The sequence below is a fragment of the Pseudophryne corroboree genome, chromosome 6 (assembly GCF_028390025.1).
Source record: "Pseudophryne corroboree isolate aPseCor3 chromosome 6, aPseCor3.hap2, whole genome shotgun sequence".
In the NCBI taxonomy this organism is placed as follows: Eukaryota; Metazoa; Chordata; class Amphibia; order Anura; family Myobatrachidae; genus Pseudophryne; species Pseudophryne corroboree.
Window position 1 is genome coordinate 176605724 of NC_086449.1, and position 19618 is coordinate 176625341.

Genomic DNA, 19618 nt, shown 5'->3' on the forward strand with positions numbered 1-19618 from the left:
GGGGATTAATCAGGAAAGCCTTGTGTATATTTATTTAAGCTATCTGTTTGTGATCATGCGATCCTAAGATGTGCAGCAAAGCAAGCAGTGACCTCATATGATATATACCTCCATTACAGGAATGACTCACAGAAAAGGTATAACGGGAAAATTAACTATATAAGGGAAAATAAATGAATATAAAGAAAAGCCACTTTTGTATACATGTGGGCTATATCTCAATAATCGCAATATATATTTTTTCTCTTTTATCAGAATGGTTTTATGTAGTTAACTGTACCATATAAAGCATTTAGGGGTGCTTCAGGTTGAAACAATCCTGATCTCCATTCCCCTCAAATCAATAAGAGGTTAAACCCAAAGAATTTAAAGATCTCTCTGGTAATACCCTATTTTGTGCCCTTTGCCACCATTCCCATAGAATTCTGTGTGGGTACATCAGCTTTAGTCAATTTCACAAATGAAGAAAAGCATATATTTTTACCACTAGCAAATGCCAACTCAGGCTGTTCTTGGTAATGGGGAATGTTAAGGTGCAAACACACTGAGCGCTTTTCCCCCCTGCCCAGCAATGTCAGCGGGGGTAAGCGGCTTTTCATAGCAGGACGCTATGGAAAGCCGCTCACCCCGCCGTTCATCTACTGGTAATACCAGTAGATGAACGGCGGCTGCTGGCAATGAAGCGGGAGCACGCATTAGCGCTCACCGCTTGTGCATACACACTGGGCGGCCTTGAGCTGAAAGTTCAACATACCAAAATTGAGCTGCTTTCAGCTCAAAATCACCCCCAGTGTGTATGGGCCTTTACACAACAGTTGTACATAATTATGTATTACTGTGATATGTTGCAATAAATAATGATTGTTGCTGCAAACCAAATGCTATGGCTTCCTGTCAGGAGCTATCATCCGGCTCCTAGTCAGCATCGGAAGCCCCGCCCTCTGGATCTCACAATCCTCTTATCCTTCACACACTCCAGAGCACTCACGCCCATGTAGTGCAGTTGTGTGTGAAACCTTTCCTGTAGAAGACAGTAGGATCCTTACCCTTGTCTGCCCCTTGAGAGTGAGTCCTGTTCTTGACATCAAAACATGGCAAAGTACCTTCTGTGCCACCAGATGTCTCTGCAGTCCTGCTCAAATTATGAAACTGTCCCTCACTTGCTGGCTATTGTATTTAGTCCTTAGAATATCACTGAATTTATTTGTATACCCGAAATAACCCGGTTCTTCAGGATTAAGCAATGCAAAATAAATGTCCTATTTTTCTGCACTGCAGATTCAGTTCTTACCATAGTCTTATTCTCTAGACTTCTGATGTTAATATTTATAGAAAAGATGCATTTTAAATGCAAAAAAAATACATGACTGCTGCAGCACTGAATTACTATCCATACACTTACCCCTAACTGAATAAACACACGTCTCTTTATTCCAAAAAATGGATGATGTGCTCACAGCCAAAACTTTACAGAACTGTAAAACAAGTTTAGAATAGTTAAAATTGTTTTAAACATTAATAAGAAACCTGAATATAGTACAGGACAAGATCAGGGGAACCCATCGTGGACACCAAAGACATAGGGGTCTATTTACTAAGCCTATGATGGACATAAAGTCAATGGAGATAAAGAACCAGCCAATCAGCTCCTAAATGTAATTGTTCAAACACAGCCTGTGGTATAGCAGTTAGGAGCCAATTGGCTGGTACTTTATTATTATTATTATTATTATTATCCTTTATTTATACGGCGCCACAAGGGTTCCGCAGCGCCCAATTACAGAGTACATAAATAATCAAACAGGAAAACAGCAACTTACAGTTGATGACAGTATAGGACAAGTACAGGGTAAATAAACATAGTTACATCAGCAGATGACACTGGAATAAGTATCAGGTGGCAGAAGACTGCTGGAGTTGATGCAGTTGAAGATTATTAAAGTAAGACAAAGGATAAGCACATGAGGGAAGAGGGCCCTGCTCATGAGAGCTTACAATCTAAAGGGGAGGGGTAGACAGACAGGGGTGACACAGATGGGGTACATGGAGAATATGGAACAGAGGGTTAGGATGAGATTTGGCTGGATCTGGTGAAGAAGTGGGTCTTGAGAGCCCGTTTGCAGTTTTGTAGAGAGGTGGAGAGTCTGAGGGGGAGAGGTAGGGAATTCCAGAGAAGTGGTGCAGCACGTGAAAAATCTTGGAGGTAGGAGTGGGAGGAAGTAATCCGTAGGCAGGAGAGTCGTTATGCATTAGCAGAGCAAAGAGGACGGGTGGGAGTGTAAAGGGAGATAAGATCAGAGATGTAGATGGGAGAGGAGTGGGTGAGGGCTTTGTAAGCGAGTGTGAGAAGCTTGAAATGGATTCTGAAAGGGAAGGGGAGCCAGTGAAGGTCAAGTAGGAGAGGAGAGGTAGCCGTAGTGCGTTTGGTGAGGAAAATGATCCGGGCAGCAGCATTGAGGATAGATTGGAGTGGAGAGAGGTGTTTGTCAGGAATGCCAGTCAGGAGGAAATTACAGTAGTCCAGTCTGGAGATGACCAGTGAGTGGATAAGAGTCTTAGTAGCATCCTGAGTCAGAAAGGGTCTGATCCTGTAAATATATTTTAGATGAAAACGGCAGGTTTGTGGAGGTGCTGAATGTGTGGTTTGAAGGAGAGGGAGGAGTCAAGGATTACTCCAAGACAGCGCACTTGGGGGCTAGAGGAGATAGTAGTGCCATCAATAGATGAGATTGTAGGAGGTGAGGTTATGCGGGAGGGAGGGAAGATGATCAGCTCGGTCTTAGACATGTTAAGTTTAAGAAAGCGCTGGGACATCCAGGAAGAGGTAGCAGAGAGACAGTTGGAGATACGAGTGAGGAGAGCAGGGGAGAGGTCTGAAGAGGAAAGATAGATTTGGGTGTCATCAGCATAGAGATGATATTGGAAACCAAAAGAACTAATGAGCTTACCTAGTGAGGATGTATAGAGAGAGAAGTGAAGAGGACCAAGGACAGAACCTTGGGGTACACCTACAGTTAGTGGAAGTGAGGGCGAGGTGGAGTCATGAGAGGAGACAGAGAATGAAAGGTCAGAGAGGTAGGAAGACAGCCAAGAGAGGGCAGTGTCACGCAGACCAATGGAGTGAAGGATTTGCAGTAGGAGAGGATGGTGCACAGTGTCAAAAGCAGCAGAGAGATCAAGTAGAATAAGTATAGAGTAGTGTCCCTTAGATTTAGCAGCATGGAGGTCATTGCATACTTTTGCAAAGGCAGTTTCAGTGGAGTGGAGAGGACGGAAGCCAGACTGGAATGGGTCAAGTAGTGAGTATGAGGAAAGAAAGGAAATAAGGCGGTTGTAGACAATACGCTCAAGGAGTTTGGAGGCAAAAGGGAGGAGAGAGATGGGTCGGTAGTTGGAGAGAGTGTTTGGATCAAGGGTAGGTTTTTTAAGAATAGGAGAGATGAGTGCATGCTTGAAGGCAGAGGGGACAGTGCCTGATGAGAGGGAGAGATTGAGAAGGTGGGAAAGATGGGAACAAGCAGAAGGAGAGAGGTAGCAGAGGAGGCGGGAGGGGATAGGGTCAAGTGGGAAGGTGGAGAGGGGACAGGAACAAATGAGGGCCATGACTTCCTCTCCAGATGCATGGGAGAAAGATGTCAGAGTTGATGGGGAGGAGTGGTAAGGGATGGGAGAAAGCTGGTTACTGATGGTCTGGTGTGATGTGATGTCCTTACGTATGGAGTTGATTTTGGATGTGAAGTAAGTGGCAAAGTTAAGAGCAGAGAGTGAGGAAGGGAGACGAGGTGGAGGTGAGCAGAGGAGTGAGTTGAGAGTGGCAAAGAGGTGCCGGGGGTTGGAAGACTGGGAGGAGATGAGGTTCTTGAAGTATGACTATTTAGCAAGAGAAAGGGCAGCACTGAAGGATGAGAGCATAAGTTTGAAATGGAGGAAGTCTGCCTTAGAACGTGATTTCCTCCAGTGACGCTCAGCAGTACGTGAGCATTTTTGCAGATATCTGGTGCATTTGGTGTGCCAGGGTTCAGTGGCATCACAACATGGGTGCGGGGGGTGCGGCCCGCACCCGGGTGTTACCCTCTGAGGGGTGACACCAAAGTGCCGACTCCTGCTCAGTGGCAGGAGCTGGATGCTGCAACCCAGTTCCTGTCACAGTGCAGAAGCCAGCACTGCAGATTCAGCAGTCTCCGAGTGAAGCCCGCATCCCCCGGACCCACAATGTGCCGAAAACGGGGATCGGAACGCGAAACCACGCCCACTTCTGCGAAGCCACGCCCCTTCCACAGAGCCACACCCCCTTTTCACCCGCGACCGCACCGGGTGTTTTAAAAGTAGGTGACACCTCTGCCAGGGTTGAGGCGTTAATTTGCGAGGGTGAATAGTGGTTGGTGGAGCAACAGAGTCAAGAGCAGAAGTGAGGGATGTCTTGTATATGGAAGTGGCTTGTTCAGGTCATGAGAGAGAGAGAATAGGAGAGAGAAGTGAGTCAAACAGGGAGGAAAGGAATGTGGTGTCAATAGCCTCAATGTTATGCTTAGTGATGGTAGCCTTGGGAGGTAGAGATGGGGAAGTCGAGAGAGATAGGTTAAAGGAAAGCAGATGGTGGTCAGAGAGGGGAAATGGGGAATTGGAAAAAATCAGAAATATCACAGCGGTGAGTGAAGACCAGATCCAGTGAGCTCCCATTCACATGGGAGGGTGAGGAGGTCCACTGGGAGAGACCAAGTAAGAGGTGAGGTTAAGGAGTTTAGAGGCAGGGGATTGTGTGTGGATGTCAATAGGGATGTTGAAATCGCCTAGGATAATGGAGGGAATGTCAGAGGAGAGGAAGTGAGGAAGCCAGGAAGCAAAGTTGTCGATGAGTTTGGAAGCAGTGCCAGGGGGGCGGTAAATGACAGCTACTCTATGATGGACCGGTTGGAAGAGGCGTATAGTATGGACCTCAAATGTAGAGAATGTAAGGGATGGTTCTGGTGGTATGAGTTGGTAGGAGTAACTAGAAGGTTAAAGGACCCCAACACCACCCCCATGGGGACCCCCAGGTCGAGGTGTGTGTGTGAATGCGAGGCCCCCAGCAGAGAGAGCAGCAGGAGAGGTAGTGTCAGAGGGCGTAATCCAAGTTTCAGTAATGGCTAGTAGGTGTAGGGAGTTGGAAATGAAAAGGTCATGAGTGGGGACCAATTTGTTACAAACAGATCTGGCATTCCAGAGGGCACAGGATAGGGGGTATGAGTTTGTGGGAGAGCTGTGAATGAGATTATCTGGGTTGCTGTAGCGATAAGGAGAGATTAATTTTGAGGGCAGGGATGATGAGAGAGTAGTGATGGTGCGGGTGCCTGAGCTAGGAGGGGAAACTACAGGAGGTGGGCAGGGAGGGAGGTCAGTGTGATGTGGATGGGGGTGTAGGGAGGTGACAGGGAAGGGAGGGATGGAGCAGGGCTGAGTTGTGGGGTAGCAGGACCATGGGGTAGACGTGAGTGAAAGTGGGGTAACAGGAAAGGAGGGGAAAGAATACAGAGAGATTGAGGGGAGACAGAGGAGGGGAGGGAGGAGGAGGTGTAGGAGACTAGGGGAGAAGGATAAAGACACATGATTAGGTAGACACTGAGTAATGTGGGGAGTATAAGAAAGCCCTGACATAGTGTTTAGTAGGTAAATAGGTTGAGGGAAAGTGGAAGTAGGAGTGGAGGCTGTAAGGAATTCAGAGCTGAAGAATTGCAGAAATGCAGATGAGAAAAGCAGTGTTGGCTCAATGGGTGTTGATTTAGTATGAAATTAATCAGAAGCGTAGATAAAGTGGGTGATGAAATGTATTTGGACCGTAAGAAATAAAAAGCATGGTGAGGTTTAAGAAGCAATGGTAATTCTGTACGATTTTTTAAGTGTTTGAAGGTAAAGGTGCATACACACGGAGCGATATAACTGAGCGATTTTGACTATATAGTCAAAATCGCTCAGAAAGTTAGTGCAGATCGCTCCGTGTGTACACAGCCAGCGATAGCGATGCGCGTCCCCGCTAGGTCGCTATCGCTGGGAAAAATAGTCAGTGCAGGCAAGTCAATTTTGGCTATGTCGCTGCAAAAGTTAGTCAAAATCGCTAACACTTTAAGAGGCCAGCGATTTTTCCCAGCGATAGCGATGTGCGGGCGGCGGCGGGTTGTGGCGGCGGTGCGGGCGGCGGCGGGTTGCGGTGGCGGTGTGGGCGACGGCGGGTTGCGGCGGCGGTGTGGGCGGCGGTGGGTTGCGGTGGCGGTGTGGGCGGCGGCGGTGCGGGCGGCGGCGGGTTGCGGCAGCGGTGCGGGCGGGGGAAATTTACCTTTCTATTGCAGAGTTTGGCAGCGGAGCGGTACCAGTTTCAAAAATGGCGCCTCAGCGTCATTTTTGAAATTCAAGATGGCCGCCGAGAGCCAATCACGGCTCGCCGCGTCATCGCCCCGCCCCCTCCCGCTGACCTATATAAGTCAGCGCGAGGCAGCGGCTGTCAGTCCGACGGCGGAGGAGGAGCGGAGAAGAGCTCCTGAAGACGCCGTGGAAGTCCTGGATGGGCGGCGGCTATGCAAAAGAGCTTAGCAGCCGCCGCCCACCAGGTGAAGACGTCGTGGAAGTCCTGGATGGGCGGCGGCTATGCAAAAGAGCTTAGCAGCCGCCGCCTACCAGGTGAAGACGCCGGAGCAAGACCCCAGAAGCCCTGGGGAGGTGGCGCCCCCCCAGGTGAAGACGCCGGAAGCCCTGGGAAGGCGGCGGCCATGCAAAAGAGCTTAAAGGCCGCCGCCCCCAGGTGAAGACCCAGTTTAATAAAGGATTTTTAAAAGAATGTGTTGTGTTTTTTTTTTTATATTTTCTTTACAGGTGGACTACAGGTGCCAGCGGGCCCTTTATGTCCGGGCATGCTGGCACTTGTGGTTCTCCAAGTGCCAACATGCTGGGGCAGGCTTGCTGGGACCTGTAGGCCTCCTGTAAAGAACAATATTACTATTGAAAGGCTATCAGCCTCCCATCCACCGGGCCACGGATGGGGGGGACAGCCTCGGGCTTCACCCCTGGCCCTTGGGTGGCTGGAGGGGGGGACTCCTTGATTTAAGGGGTCCTCACTCCTCCAGTGTACCCCGGCCAGGGGTGACTAGTTGGGGGGGTAATGGCACGGCCGCAGGGACCAATATAAAAGTGTCCCCCGGCTGTGGCATTATCTCCCTGGCTAGTGGAGCCCGGTGCTGGTTTGGAAAATACGGGGGACCCCTATGTCTTTTGTCCCCCGTATTTTTTAAACCAGGACCGGACGCAGAGCCCGGTGCTGGTTGTCTAAATATGGGGGAACCCTACTCATTTTTTCCTCTGTATTTTAACAACCAGGACTGGCTCAAAGAGCCCGAGGCTGGTTTTACATAGGAGGGGGGACCCCACGCAAATTTTTTTTTTAACTTTCAGCTATTTAAATACCAGCCACCCTGTAAAATCGTCCTATATATGACACTCATCCCCTTATTTAAATGAGATAGTCAAAATCTCCCATAGCCAAAATCTCCCATAGCCAAAATCTCTTGCATAGTTAGACAAAATCTCTGGTAAAGTTAGTCAAAATCTCCTACTGCCAGTTCAAGGGAAAAGTTAGTCAAAATCTCCCATAGCCAAAATCTCCCATAGCCAAAATCTCTTGCATAGTTAGACAAAATCTCTGGTAAAGTTAGTCAAAATCTCCTACTGCCAGTTCAAGGGAAAAGTTAGTCAAAATCTCTCATAGCCAAAATCTCTCCGTGTGTATGCACCTTTAGATTGCATTGGTGCAGCTGTGCATTAAAAACAAAATCACAATAATACAGATACAAGCATTTGTTGGTAAAATGGATGGTTTATGAAATGTCCAAGTAAGGTATTTCTGTGCTGTTTAATCAGATGCAACAATCAGGAGGTGAGTGATCTGAGGAGTAAGTGACTCACATTTGTTATTAGTTCCTCTGTTTTCTTTGTTTTGTTAACTTGGTGTGCTTCTGTATTCCTTCTTTTTCACTTCGATTGAACGCTGATGGAACGCTGCTATGTGTCAATTTTATCACGCTTTGATAAAAATGCACGCTTCGAAAATAAATGCACAGCCTACACCATTGAACTTAAGTAGAGGACTACTACAAGTGAAACCAATAATTCAAATCTGTAGCCACACCCCACCCCCTCAAATGCCAGGCAATAAATGACCTTAAAAAAAACAACCAGGCATTCTGCAAACATTAAACTGGTCTATATCATTCAGAACTAAAAAAATACTTCAGAATCACATTCTATGCAATAAAGTTTCAATTTGCATTACCTAGCAAAGTTAGCTTTGCATATACAGATATAGGGGGTAATTCCAAGTTGATCGCAGCAGGAATTTTTTTTAGCAGTTGGGCAAAACCATGTGCACTGCAGGGGGGGCAGATATAAGATGTGCAGAGAGAGATAGATTTGGGTGTGGTGAGTTCAATCTGCAATCTAAATTGCAGTGTAAAAATAAAGCAGCCAGTATTTACCCTGCACAGAAACAAAATAACCCACCCAAATCTAACTCTCTCTGCAAATGTTATATCTACCCCCCCTGCAGTGCACATGGTTTTTCCCAACTGCTAAAAAATTTCCTGCTGCGATCAACTTGGAATTACCCCATAGTGCAGCAAAATATGTTGGTGGTTGTAGTCAATTCTAGTTACCTAGCAGAGTTAGCGTATCTCCATCAACTTATCTCTATCCAAGGCTTAGTAAATAGACCCCTAAGTCAAGTTGTGAGTACCCATGTACGAAGTGACCTCATGCAGATGAGTTCCTACACTAACAAGTCATCTCTGCAATTGGGTACATACTGTATCTTCCCAGTCACTAATAGCAGATCATATGGTCCACAGACCCTACTTTTAACTATCAGTCCACTGTGAGATACCCAGTTCCACCACTAACCAAATTTCTTGCCCTTTGGTATGTCCATACCATTCTTTTAATAGCTTTCATGACCAGCAAAACCCTCTCATCCATCACTCCACCTTGTTCTTCTGTGTTGTTCATAATTTCCCACCAACCACTTGTATTGTCAGGATATTCCAGGCTTCCAGGCAGTGACAACTCTGTAGTAACTAAAATAAATGACAACATATTCAGAAATGATCACTTCCCATTTGGTTAACTACTGTAAATGACTCCTTCCACCACTGTCACCACACAGCACACCGGCACCTGTTTATTGTTAAATTCAATAACTGCTGTACAACACATAGTCTAAATTATTAACTTCATACACTAAACTAATTAAACATGACCCATGCTTTGATGTAACTATGTGTGATTACAATGTAGAATATACAGGCTACAGTAATGCTTAATTATTTCTACCCTCAGCCTATTAAATCTTATATTTTGCTCCTGCATTAGCAATATACTGTACATTCTCTAGTGGTGTATCATAATTGCTTCTACCTTACTTCTACTGTACATCCCATAACCACATTTGACCATTTAGCAATTGAATATATATGTAAATATATGATTTTATGGGCACTGCATACTGCAAACGAATAAACCCATTCCTGAGAAAACATCATAGCTAAAGGAAATTATATAACACATTATAAACTGGATGCAATCAATTTGCCAGCTATCAGGAACCCGGCGGTCATGATACCGACGCTGGAATCCCAACAGTCAACAATGCCGACAGCCGGAATTCCAGTGCGCAGGGACTACTCTCACTCGTGGTTGTCCATGACACACATAAATTGAGAATAGAACCTGTGGCGAGCGTAACAAGTCACTGAGCCTGCAGTGAGCCTACAAGGGGTCTCGTACTGCTCACCCCACTGCCGGCATTCTGGCGGGTGCGATTCCTGTTGGGATCTTGACAGCCGGCATTCCCGCCCGCCGGTAAATAGTATATACTCCTTATAAACATATACCTTATTTCTGTACTTTTATCTAGGCCTCCTGCAGCCTTAGAACTTGTCACAGTGAGCACTATGCGTTTTTAACTGCATACATGCATACATACATACATACATACATACATACATCACATACAGTATTATATACTTCCCACATCTTCCTTATAGAGATGCAAACCAGAGCGCATTAAAATGAATTAGACTAATGTAGTATACTTCATAAAAGGTTGTGTGGAAGATGCAGGTGTACTGCACCAGTTCTTGAAGCGTATGTTGCGTGAATTCAGAACTGCAGGTAGAGCCGATATTATATTTGTTCTGTGCAGAGTAAATACTGGCTGCTTTTGCATGTATCCCACAAATACTGGACAGCTTTACTTTTACACTGCAATTAAGATTTTAGTTTGAACATCCCCCACACAAATCTAACTCTCTCTGCACGTTTTATCAGCCCCACCTGCAGTACAACATGGGTGGTCATTCCGAGTTGTTCGCTCGGTAAATTTCTTCGCATCGCAGCGATTTTCCGCATAGTGCGCATGCGCAATGTCCGCACTGCGACTGCGCCAAGTAAATTTGCTATGCAGTTAGGAATTTTACTCACGGTTTTTTCTTCGTTCTGGTGATCGTAATGTGATTGACAGGAAGTGGGTGTTTCTGGGCGGAAACTGGCCGTTTTATGGGTGTGTGTGAAAAAACGCTACCGTTTCTGGGAAAAACGCGGGAGTAGCTGGAGAAACGGAGGAGTGTCTGGGCGAACGCTGGGTGTGTTTGTGACGTCAAACCAGGAACGACAAGCACTGAACTGATCGCAGATGCCGAGTAAGTCTCGAGTTACTCAGAAACTGCACAGAGATGTCTTATCGCAATATTGCGAATCTTTCGTTCGCAATTTTAAGAAGCTAAGATTCACTCCCAGTAGGCGGCGGCTTAGTGTGTGCAAAGCTGCTAAAAGCAGCTTGCGAGCGAACAACTCGGAATGACCACCATGGTTTTGTCCAGTTGTGAGCTTTCATAGAGTGACCATATTATCCCTTTTACCTGGGACGCTCATGCATTACACAGGTTCTGTGGCTGGCTGACTACAAGCCTACATTTCAGCTGGTTTTAATCAGCCACAGAACCTATGTAATCCATGAGCGTCCCAGGTAAAAGGGAAAATATGGTCACTCTAGCTTTCTAGCTTTGCTTACAACTCTGAATCAGGCGGTGTTTCCACATACCCATGCAGATATGCATGATTCTGTGGCTTATTCCTGCCTGAGTCTGAATAAGCATAAAGGATTGGAGTGGGCATTTTATCATAGGCCATGCAGACAATAATTTTACAATTGTCAACACAAGACAGGGAGCTTCTTCTGCTGTGTGAGAGAGGCTTTTGTTGTTTAGCCTCCTAAGTAATGGGTGTGTGCTGTAGCTCATGCTGCTACTAACATCCAGGTTAAATGATTTTAGCTGTTTGTATAAGTTTCTAAAGAAACATAGACCCAAAGCTAAAATCAAAACACTTAAGGTTGATTACATCAAAACCAAAACATGACAATGATTTAGAATCAAAACCAAAACCAAAGAACAAGGTATGCGCACAACCATAGCCAGATTAAGGAGGGGACACAGGGCACAGTGTACCCCAGGCCCCCCTTTGTCAGGGGGCCCCCGAGCCAGAGCACACTCACATCACTAGCTTTCCCTCTCATGCAGCAGCAGTACCAGACAGCTAGAATGCAAGCAGGACAGTATTCAGTGCAACCAGAGACACAGGAGTATCAGGTTTCATGAGCTACCAATGGAGATTTACGACCACAGGAGAGATAGGAGAGTGGCAAGAGCTGTACATGATGCATGAATCTCAACTTCTCCTCCTCCCCACCTGGGTGTCTGGGTCCTGTGTAACTGTTATATAATAAGGTTCTAGAGAGAGACCTACTGAGTCCTGTTCCTATGTGTATTTTAAGGTTGTTTAAGTTGTCTGTGTTCCATTACAATAAAACTTTATAAAATAGTTTTCTCTATCGTCCTAAGTGGATGCTGGGGTTCCTGAAAGGACCATGGGGAATAGCGGCTCCGCAGGAGACAGGGCACAAAAAAGTAAAGCTTTTACCAGATCAGGTGGTGTGCACTGGCTCCTCCCCCTATGACCCTCCTCCAGACTCCAGTTAGATTTTTGTGCCCGGCCGAGAAGGGTGCAATCTAGGTGGCTCTCCTAAAGAGCTGCTTAGAGAAAGTTTAGCTAGGTTTTTTATGTTACAGTGATTCCTGCTGGCAACAGGATCACTGCAGCGAGGGACTGAGGGGAGAAGGAGTCAACTCACCTGCGTGCAGGATGGATTGGCTTCTTGGCTACTGGACATCAAGCTCCAGAGGGACGATCACAGGTACAGCCTGGATGGTCACCGGAGCCGCGCCGCCGGCCCCCTTGCAGATGCTGAAGACAGAAGAGGTCCAGAATCGGCGGCTGAAGACTCCTGCAGTCTTCTAAAGGTAGCGCACAGCACTGCAGCTGTGCGCCATTTTCCTCTCAGCACACTTCACACAACAGTCACTGAGGGTGCAGAGCGCTGGGGGGGGCGCTCTGAGAGGCAAATAAAAACCTTATTAGAGGCAAAAAATACCTCACATATAGCCCACAGAGGCTATATGGAGATATTTAACCCCTGCCTAACTTCAAAAATAGCGGGAGACGAGCCCGCCGAAAAAGGGGCGGGGCCTATCTCCTCAGCACACAGCGCCATTTTCTCTCACAGAAAAGCTGGAGAGAAGGCTCCCAGGCTCTCCCCTGCACTGCACTACAGAAACAGGGTTAAAACAGAGAGGGGGGGCACTGATTTTGGCGATATTGTATATATATAAAAGATGCTATAAGGGAGAAACACTTTATATAAGGTTGTCCCTATATAATTATAGCGTTTTTGGTGTGTGCTGGCAGACTCTCCCTCTGTCTCCCCAAAGGGCTAGTGGGTCCTGTCCTCTGTCAGAGCATTCCCGGTGTGTGTGCTGTGTGTCGGTACGTGTGTGTCGACATGTATGAGGACGATGTTGGTGAGGAGGCGGAGAAATTGCCTGTAATGGTGATGTCACTCTCTAGGGAGTCGACACCGGAATGGATGGCTTATTTAGAGAATTACGTGAGAATGTCAACACGCTGCAAGGTCGGTTGACGACATGAGACGGCCGACAATCTATTAGGACCGGTCCAGGCGTCTCAGAAACACCGTCAGGGGTTTTTTAAAAACGCCCATTTACCTCAGTCGGTCGACACAGACACAGACACGGACACTGAATACAGTGTCGACGGTGAATAAACAAACGTATTTCTCATTAGGGCCACACGTTAAGGGCAATGAAGGAGGTGTTACGTGTTTCTGATACTACAAGTACCACAAGAAAGGGTATTATGTGGGAGTGAAAAAACTACCTGTAGTTTTTCCTGAATCAGATAAAATAAAATGAAGTGTGTGATGATGCGTAGGGTTACCCCGATAGCAAATATTGGCGTTATACCCTTTCCCGCCAGAAATTAGGGTACGTTGGGAAACACCCCTTAGGGTGATAAGGCGCTCACACGCTTATCAAGTGGCGTTACCGTCTCCAGATACGGCCGCCCTCAAGGAGCCAGCTGATAGGAAGCTGGAAAAATATCCTAAAAAGTATATACACACATACGGTGGTTATACTGCGACCAGCGATCGCCATCAGCCTGGAGATGCAGTGCTGGGTTGGCTTGATCGGATTCCCTGACTGAAAATATTTTATTCATGTAGAGCATTTAATAGGATGCATTCTATATATATGTATGTGAGATGCACAGAGGGATATTTGCTCTCTGGCATCAAGATAAGTGCGTTGTCCATATCTCCCAGAAGATGTCAGGGACACGACAGTGGTCAGGTGATACAGATCCCATACGGCAGATGGAAGTATTGCTGTATAAAGGGAAGGAGTTATTTGGGGGTCGGTCCATCGGACCTGGGGACCACAGCAACAGCTGGGAAATCCAACCTTTTTTACCCCAAGTTACATCTCAGCTAAAAAAGACACCGTCTTTTCAGCCTCAATCTTTCCTTTCCCATGAGGGCATGCAGGCAAAAGGCCAGTCATATCTGCCCAGACATAGAGGTAAGGGAAGTAGACTGCAGCAGGCAGCCCTTTCCCAGGAAAAGAAGCCCTCCACCGCGTCTGCCAAGTCCTCAGCATGACGCTGGGGCCGTGCAAGCGGACTCAAGGTGGGGGGGTAGTCTCAAGAGTCTCAGGGCGCAGTGGGATCACTCGCAAGTTGACCCCTAGATCGTACGAGTATTATCCCAGGGGTAAAGATTGGAGAGTCGAGACATCTTCTCCTCGCAGGTTCCTGAAGTCTGCTTTACCAACGGCTCCCTCCGACAGGGAGGCAGCATTGGAAACAATTCACAAGCTGTATATCCAGCAGGTGATAATCAAAGTACCCCTCCTACGACAAGGAAAAGGGTATTATTTTTCCACACTATATTGTGGTACTGAAGCCAGACGGCTTGGTGACACATAGTCTAAATCTAAAATGTTTTGAACACTTACATAAAAGGTTCAAATCGAGATAAAGTCACTCAGAGCAGTGATAGCGAACCGGAAAAAAGGGGACTATATGGTGTCCCTGGACATCAAGGATTACCTCCATGTCCAAATTTTGTCCTTCTCATCAAGGGTACCTCTGGTTCGTGGTACAGAACTGTCAATATCAGTTTCAGACGATGCCGTTTGAATTATCCACGGCACCCCGGGCCTTTTTACCAAGGTAATGGCCGAAAAGATGTTTCTTCAAAGAAAAAAGGCATCTAAATTATCCCTTACTTGCACGACCTAAAAAGGGCAAGTTCCAGAGAACAGTTGGAGGTCGGAAGAGCACTATCTAAAGTAGTTCTTCGACGGCACGACTGGATTCTAAATATTCCAAGAATCGCAGCTGTTTTCCGACGATACGTCTGCTGTTCCTAGGGATGATTCTGGACACGGTTCAGAAAAAGGTTTTTCTTCCCGAGGAAAAAGCCAAGGAGTTATCCGACCTGTCAGGAACCTCCTAAAACCAGGAAAGGTGTCTGTACATCAATGCACAAGAGTCCTGGGAAAAATGGTGGCTTTTTACGAAGCAATTCCATTCGGCAGATTCCATGCAAGAATTTTCCAAAGGGATCTGTTGGACAAATGGTCAGGGTCGCATCCTCAGATGCACCTGCGAATAACCCTGTCGCCAAGGACAAGGGTATATCTTCTGTGGTGGTTGCAAAAGGCTCATCTATTGGAGGGCCGCAGATTCGGCATACAGGATTTGATCCTGGTGACCACGGACGCCAGCCTGAGAGGTTGGGGAGCAGTCACACAAGGAAGAAACTTCCAGGGGGTATGGACGAACCTGGAAAAGTCTCTTCACATAAACATTCTGGTACTAAGAGCAATCTAAAATGCTCTAAGCCAGGCGGAACCACTCCTGCAAGGAAAACCGGTGTTGATTCAGTCGGACAACATCACGGCGGTCGCCCATGTAAACAGACAGGGCGGCACAAGAAGCAGGAGTGCAATGGCAGAAGCTGCCAAGATTCTTCGCTGGGCGGAGAATCACGTAATAGCACTGTCAGCAGTGTTCTTCCCGGGCGTGGACAACTGGGAAGCAGACTTCCTCAGCAGACACGATATTCACCCGGGAGAGGGGGGTCTTCATCCAGAAGTCTTCCACATGCTAATAAACTGTTGGGAAAGACCAATGGTAGACATGATGGCGTCTCGCCTCAACAAGAAACTGGACAAGTATTGCGCCAGGTCAAGAGATCCACAGGCAATAGCTGTGGACGCACTGGTAACACCTTGGGTGTACAAATCAGTATATGTGTTTCCTCCTCTGCCTCTCATACCAACGGTATTGAAGATTATACGGTGAAGAGGAGTAAGAACAATACTAGTGGCTCCGGATTGGCCAAGAAAGACTTGGTACCCGGAACTTCAAGAGTTGGTCACGGACGACCCGTGCCCTCTACTTCTGAGAAGGGACCTGCTACAACAGGGTCCCTGTCTCTTTCAAGACTTACCGCGGCTGCGTTTGATGGCATGGCGGTTGAACGCCAGATCCTAAAAGGGAAAGGCATTCCAGAAGAAGTCTTTCCTACCTTGATTAAGGCAAGGAAGGAAGTCACCGCGAAACATTATCACCGCATTTGGCGAAAATATGTCGCGTGGTGCGAGGATCGGAGTGTTCCGACGGAGGAATTTCAACTGGGTCGTTTCCTACATTTCCTACAATCAGGATTGTCTATGGGTCTCAAATTGAGATCTATTAAGGTTCAAATTTCGGCCCTGTCAATATTCTTCCAAAAAGAATTGGCCTCAGTTCCTGAGGTACAGACTTTTGTTAAAGGAGTACTGCATATACAGCCTCCTGTGGTGCCTCCGGTGGCACCGTGGGATCTAAATGTAGTTTTAGATTTCCTCAAATCCCATTGGTTTGAACCATTGAATAAGGTGGATTTTAAATATCTCACATGGAAAGTGACTATGTTACTGGCCCTGGCTTCCGCCAGGAAAGTATCTGAATTGGCGGCTTTATCTTATAAAAGCCCTTATCTAATCTTCCATTCGGATAGGGCAGAACTGAGGACTCGTCCGCATTTTCTCCCTAAGGTGGTATCAGCGTTTCACCTGAACCAACCTATTGTGGTGCCTGCGGCCACTGGCGACTTGGAGGACTCCAAGTTGTTGGACGTTGTCAGAGCCTTAAAAATATACATTTCAAGGACGGCTGAAGTCAGAAAATCTGACTCGCTGTTGATACTATATGCACCCAACAAGTTGGGTGCCCCTGCTTCTAAGCAGACGATTGCTCGTTGGATTTGTAACACAATTCAACTTGCTCATTCTGTGGCAGGCCTGCCACAGCCTAAATCTGTTAAGGCCCATTCCACAAGGAAGGTGGGCTCATCTTGGGCGGCTGCCCGAGGGGTCTCGGCATTACAATTCTGCCGAGCAGCTACGTGGTCGGGGGAAAACACGTTTGTAAAATTCTACAAATTTGATACCCTGGCAAAAGAGGACTTGGAATTCTCTCATTCGGTGCTGCAGAGTCATCCGCACTCTCCCGCCCGTTTGGGAGCTTTGGTATAATCCCCATGGTCCTTTCAGGAACCCCAGCATCCACTTAGGACGATAGAGAAAATAAGAATTTACTTACCGATAATTCTATTTCTCGGAGTCCGTAGTGGATGCTGGGCGCCCATCCCAAGTGCGGATTATCTGCAATACTGTACATAGTTATTGTTAACAAATTCGGGTTATATTGTTAAGGAGCCATCTTTAAGAGGCTCTTTCTGTTATCATACTGTTAACTGGGTTTAGATCACAAGTTGTACGGTGTGATTGGTGTGGCTGGTATGAGTCTTACCCGGGATTCAAATTGCCTCCCTTATTGTGTACGCTCGTCCGGGCACAGTACCTAACTGGAGTCTGGAGGAGGGTCATAGGGGGAGGAGCCAGTGCACACCACCTGATCTGGTAAAAGCTTTACTTTTTTGTGCCCTGTCTCCTGCGGAGCCGCTATTCCCCATGGTCCTTTCAGGAACCCCAGCATCCACTACGGACTCCGAGAAATAGAATTATCGGTAAGTAAATTCTTATTATCTTTTAGTTATGTGGCGCTATAAACAGTACCCAGGCATTATTAAACTATCAGTTTACATCTCATATACACCATTGGTTTAAATTTAATATACACTATCGATACATCCCAACATGACCCATTACAAGAGGAACTTCCTTCTTAAGTTATAATTGCAATCACCTGTTTTGAAAAACCTTTCTTATCAATTAAATAGTTTAACACAGGTGACATCAATCATATATAAGAGAGAAGTCCAGGTAGAAAGCATAATGTCCCTCCCAGAATGGGTCATGTTGAGAGATATGCAGAATCTAATATACACCAGCCCCCCTTCCACCAGGGCCCCACTGTCCTAAGTGCCCAGGGCACCCCCAAGGCGTAATACGGTCCTGCGCACAACTCTGATTATTGTGTGAAACACTATTGTATGTCTTTTTTTCTTCTCATGTCTGTCTTGAGACTCACTGTGACTAGGAGGCTAAGAACCAGGGTTGAAATGGTTGAGAACTTGCAGAAAGTGGGCATCAATGTGAATGCAGTGGGTGTGCACTCGCAATGAGAGTACAATAGGGGCATGTTCCATAGTCCGTACATGTAGTCTCAGGTTGAGACAATTATGGCTGCCATCTGAAGGGTCCTGAGTTGCGTCAGCTCTGACTCTGGTGTAAGTATCAAATTTGATAGTGATGACTGGGAACATATTAATGATGAGTGCATCTGATTGGTCACAACTGTGAAAAACACAACACATTTATTTAAATGTAGTAACATGAGCAGAGAGAGTAAAATGGAAGCCTTGTTTATCACCAATAACCACTTATTCACGTACGGTTGGGGAAGCCTGTCCATTAGTGTAGAAACGAAGAAAATAATTATGAAAAAAAAATAGAAACCCATTTGCATCTGATTCACCAAGCAATGTTAGGTTCACTGTCCAGCCATTAAGTTCAAAACATTTCTTCATGTAGTGCTATTTGTACCATTTTGGGTACTGTCCATAAACCCACAATTCTAGTCACAATCCAGTCCCATCTCAAGAGAATGATAAGGGGAGATAGTGTCAGCTGAAGTTTGGCAGATGCGACTGATGGTGACTAGGTCACAGAGGTGCATTATTTAAAAAAAATCATAAAACAATAGCATGTTTCCGGCTCATTCTGCATAAGACTTGCATGTGCTGTCATTTTTCAGCAATAGTAATGGGGAGATGTATCAAATCTTCCAAAGAGAACAGGCTGAGAAGGTGCCCATATAGGATGGACCCTTGTGTTAGCCGGCTTCATCCACAATCACTATTGTCATTAGCTGGTATGATTTCATGTTTTTTTATCAGTACAAAAGTGGAATTGTCACCCACACATTAGTGGCATCCATCTTGTGAGCTGGACAAAATATTTGTGATTCCCATAAAACATCCACTGTGTATTTGTAAATACTGCCTTTATAGTATATACATTTAATGGAGCCCCAGCATCATTGGTGACAGTGGGACTAGAACTACAGAGCTAGCGCATGTTGAATGGAAACTCTCACCATCGTGCTGGCTACATAGATGTCACATGTGGCTCCAGGGAGAGGCTGGCTCATGTTGGCTAGTGTGACAGTTTGTGGTGGTTGAACAGCCATCTTTGAGGAGAGATGGGGGCTGGCAGTGTGTGGGAGTGCTACTCATCTAACCTGTGCAGAGTGGATGTTTCGGTGACCAGAGGCAGGGCATGCAGTGTCAGTGTCCCTCAGCAGCTCAGTAGTTCCCAAAGGCTGCTGTTCCGGAGGTGGCAGACAGAGCTGAGAGTAGTGACATGACTCAATGCACTCTAATGGCAGATCTTTACTCCGCTAGAGACAAGCATTACTGAGCAGTATAGGGAGAAGGGGAATAAAAGTATCCACAAAGCAGCCAGTGCAACCAGACTGATAATGTGGGGAATATAGGGGGTCATTCCAAGTTGATCGCTAGCTGACGATGTTCGCTGTATAGCGATCATTTAAAAAAATGGCAAAACGGGGCGTGGCCTGACTGGGGAAACGACTGGCAGCAGAAATTCAGAGCTCCTGCTCATTTTATAAATTATACCAGCTGCTGCTATAAAAAATACCCCCATATTGCCCT

At 46.4% G+C, this 19618-nt stretch overlaps 1 protein-coding gene and 1 long non-coding RNA gene across 3 annotated transcripts in view; one reads left to right on the forward strand and one right to left on the reverse strand.

Annotated features, from left to right (window-relative positions):
- Positions 1-19618, forward strand: part of UNC5D (unc-5 netrin receptor D) — an 866621-nt gene that overhangs the window by 294648 nt on the left and 552355 nt on the right. The window lies entirely within an intron of this gene.
- Positions 1401-19334, reverse strand: LOC134935108 (uncharacterized). The gene is made up of 3 exons (XR_010179906.1): positions 19042-19334; positions 8950-9092; positions 1401-1475 (listed from the first exon to the last, which is right to left on the reverse strand). It is a non-coding gene; the product is annotated as an uncharacterized LOC134935108 (long non-coding RNA).